General features: G+C 45.3%; 1 pseudogene; it reads left to right on the plus strand.

Annotated features, from left to right (window-relative positions):
* Nucleotides 1-1105: 1105 nt before the first annotated feature.
* Nucleotides 1106-2930, plus strand: LOC120111594 (annotated as a pseudogene).
* The last annotated feature ends 1156 nt before the right edge of the window (nucleotides 2931-4086 follow it).

Consider the following 4086-nt stretch of genomic DNA (forward strand, 5'->3'; position numbering starts at 1 on the left):
GAAAAAAACCTAGCTTAGGATAGGCCGAGGCGACACCCATGGGATCCAACCCAATGACTGTCTAGATAAAAATCCTAGCCCATACTAATTTGGATCGAAAGTGGAACACTTAACTTGACTAGTCGCAAGCAAAGCTAGACGAGGAGGAAATCCTGGCCTAGGCTAGGTTGGATCAAATTTGGCACACCATGAGGACCTCGACCTTGAGCCAAAACTACTCTCAAGCCAATCTCAAGAGGATCACAACCTCAATAACACAACTTCAAGCACTTGGACAGATTTTTTATTCTACAGTAAGTATTAAAGAACATTTAATTTATTTTTTAGGTGCAGAAAAAATTTGGATCTGTCCAAGAATGAAGGTGGCTTTGGTTGTGCAGAGAAGTTCTTGATCCGTCTAGGATTGATAGCATCTGTAGCCGACTAGGGGATAAAGGCAAGAATAAGTCGATCTCATTCGACAATAACTCCTGCAAGGTGACTTAAAGGAGCAACCAAACAAACCAAACTCCTGGAGGACAAAAGCCAAACTCCAGGGGTCACAGGCCCAAAAACCGACATTAAGCCAAACCCCTGTGACTTGGGAATGGAATTCACTGTCATCAGATCCGGTTAAAAGATAACCGTAGATATATTTTTACAAAGAAAAATAACTTTTGTAATTATAATAGCAGTTTTTTATGAAACAGTTATTGTGGACCAACATTACAGAATTTTGTGCAGAATTTAATTGTCAACGCATCTATTGCTTTTGCATACCATCATAATTTATACTATGTTAAATTAGTTAATTAAATTTAATTTATACTCATTTAATTTTATCATTCAAGCTCTTCTAACCAACCTAGTAGTAGTCAACGAGCGTTACAGCCAGCAAACCCCGCATCCCTAGCCCATACGCCGCCCTCCTGTGCCAGCTACCAAAAAGGTGGCCCCGTCATCCGACGTACACAGAGCAAAAGGAGGCAGAGGTTGGTGAATAGCACGGGCCACCTTTTGGGTAGGTGGGACAGGACGTGCCGTGGGCGAGATCAACGCCCAGAAAAGAGGGGGTTCCGGCCCTCATTTTATAATTCCACCCAGAGCCCAGAGGGGCTATATATATGGGAGCGAAGAGCATGCTCCTCCACACACCCCGGCGCTCTACCCTAAACAATTAAACCTTCAGCAGCCGCTGCCCATCTCTCCATCTCCCTTCCACTTAGAATGGCCAGCATCGAGTCCATTCGCAAGGCACAGAGGGCTGACGGCCCGGCCACGATCATGGCCATTGGAACCGCCAACCCTCCTCATGCCGTCGACCAGAGCACCTACGCGGACTTCTACTTCCGAATCACCAACAATGAGCACAAGCACGAGCTCAAAGAGAAGTTCAAGCGCATATGTAAGAGCTTAATTAATTGTTGCATTCCTTGGTTCCTCGTATACTTTTTTGGTATAGTACTTAGAAACCACTTTGGCACGTTCGCTCTATCTCATGACACCTAGTGAGCATGCATGCATGAATCATGATATCCGATCGTGTTCCCATCTTTCTTCCAATTATAAAAAAACAAAGAATATGGAGGGAGCTGTCCGCAACACATTTTTATCCAGATCATGCATGCATACGTATCCAAACTCTCTCAGGCATGCGACAATTAGATGATCGATATTATCATCCAAACTCATGAATGAGAGATACACATGCAAGTCGCTCGTTTTTTTTTGACGTTAGTTTGCTGCGTCGCGGTGCAGGTGAGAAATCCATGATCAAGAAGCGGTACATGTACCTCACCGAGGATGTCCTGAAGCAGAACCCGAACATGTGCGCCTACATGGCGCCCTCTCTGGATGCCCGGCAGGACATCCTGGTGGAGGAGGTGCCGAAGCTGGGGAAGGAAGCAGCCGTCAAGGCCATCAAGGAGTGGGGCCGCCCCAAGTCAAACATCACTCACCTCGTCGTCTGCTCCACCAGCGGCGTCGACATGCCCGGGGCCGACTACCAGCTCATCAGGCTCCTCGGCCTCAACCCGTCCGTCAAGCGAGTCATGCTCTACCACCAGGGCTGCTTCGCCGGCGGACCGTGCTCCGCATCGCCAAGGACCTCGCCGAGAACAACAAGGGTGCTCGCGTGCTTGTCGTGTGCTCCGAGATCACCGTCGTCACCTTCCGAGGCACCGACGACGTCCACTTCGACAACCTCGTGGGCCAGGCCCTCTTCGCCGACGGTGCAGCGGCACTCATCGTCGGAGCGGATCCGATCCAAGGTGTCGAGAGGCCGCTCTTTCGAATGGCTTCGGCGGCTCAGCTGGTACTGCCGGACAGCGAGGGGGCCATCGAAGGCCACCTCAGGGAAGTGGGCCTCACCTTCCACCTCCTCAACCAGGTCCCCACCATTATCTCCAAGAACATCGAGAAGAGCCTGGAGGAGGCGTTCGAGCCGCTGGGTATCTCTGACTGGAATTCCTTGTTCTGGATTGCGCACCCTGGTGGCCCGGCCATACTTGACGCCTTCGAGTCCAAACTGAAGCTGAAGCCGGAGAAGCTCCGGGCGACGCGGCACGTGCTTAGCGAGTACGGGAACATGTCCAGCGCTTGCGTGTTCTTCATACTGGACGAGATGAGGAAGCGGTCGGCGAAGGAAGGGAAAGGGACCACCGGAGAGGGGCTCGACTGGGGAGTGCTCTATGGATTCGGACCAGGCCTCACCATGGAGACCGTCGTCCTCCAAAGTGTCGCTATCTAGGGTTTCAGACTCCACCATGGTTCCATTGCTACATTTTTTTATCGTTGGTTCAGTTCAAGCAGTCTTCGACCAAACAATATTTTAAAAGATTATATATGAGATATGCAATGAATAAATGATTGAATAAAAAGCCTGGTAGAGTGAAATACTCAATCAGCAAGTGTATCTTTCTTCAAGAATACCGAAGTGTTTACTCAAAGTATAAAAAAAGAGAAGAAGAATTAGTTCAGTGGGAAATCTTAATGTAAGATCCTAAGTTAAATCGCTGCCCCAGCAACGAACATTTCTCCTTTGTACTGAACTTGCTCTTCCTCTTATAGTCAATTCCTACTTTGGACGCGCGCTTGCGGTCAGAGTTCTTCTATTTCACGTCTCCTGAAATCAATTGCAACTTTTGCTTGGGCCGGAAACGTATAAACCAGGGAATTTACGGAAAAACCATTAGCCGTATCGGACTTAAAGGAAACTTTCCCTTACCAGTCAAGCTGAGGATTGTTGACTTCCTTTTTCAGAAAGTCAAGAATACGTAACCATTGCTTGAACAGTTTTTGTTTTTCTTTTTTTGTTGAGAAGGTGCCTAAAGGCTGATTAATAACAATCCATTACAATTTTATGGTAGTCATAACAGACCCCTGCTATGGTTGTTTTATGATTATATATAGTAGCATCATTTAATTAAATTTAAGTGTCAGTGTTAAGGTGTTATTTTTTTCTTTTGATATATATATAGTTAAGGGAGCAAGAATTACCTAATTTCACAATAATTACCTAGGTTGTTATGATTACTCAAGCAGAAATATTTTTTTAGCCCCAATTGGCCATTAGGCTATAAGGGTCGCCAAACCAACCAGCTTTTTAAGGAGCAAGTTGTGTTTCAGTTAGAAATTTGGCTCAGATATGGCCCGTTTAATTGCTAAACAAGGCAACCTAGGATAAGATAGACTTGCTTGTGCTCAATTAGATTAAACTTGGAACAAAACAGGCCAGATATTTGATGTATATTACTATATATTATATATAATTTAATTACTTTTTTATGAATAAAATTATATTATATCATAAATTATCATGACAATATAAAGAGTATTTTTAGCTCAAGATATGAATGTAAAGGTTTTTAGGGATTTTAGTTTTGCTTGAATTTTGTAGATCATTAGCTGTTCAAGAGTAGCTCAAGGCCAGCTCAAAATGGCTTAAATTCAAATACCGAGCTTGCGCTATGCTTGGCATGTTTCAACCTGGCTTGTCTCCACCCCCTTTAGCCATAACAACTTTAGCATCATTTTTGACATGCCAAATGGAAACAGCTCAAGTGTGTGTATCATACAACAAAATCAGAGCGATGGAGACAGGGCCAC

Source organism: Phoenix dactylifera, chromosome 8, assembly GCF_009389715.1.
Source record: "Phoenix dactylifera cultivar Barhee BC4 chromosome 8, palm_55x_up_171113_PBpolish2nd_filt_p, whole genome shotgun sequence".
Lineage (NCBI taxonomy): Eukaryota > Viridiplantae > Streptophyta > Magnoliopsida > Arecales > Arecaceae > Phoenix > Phoenix dactylifera.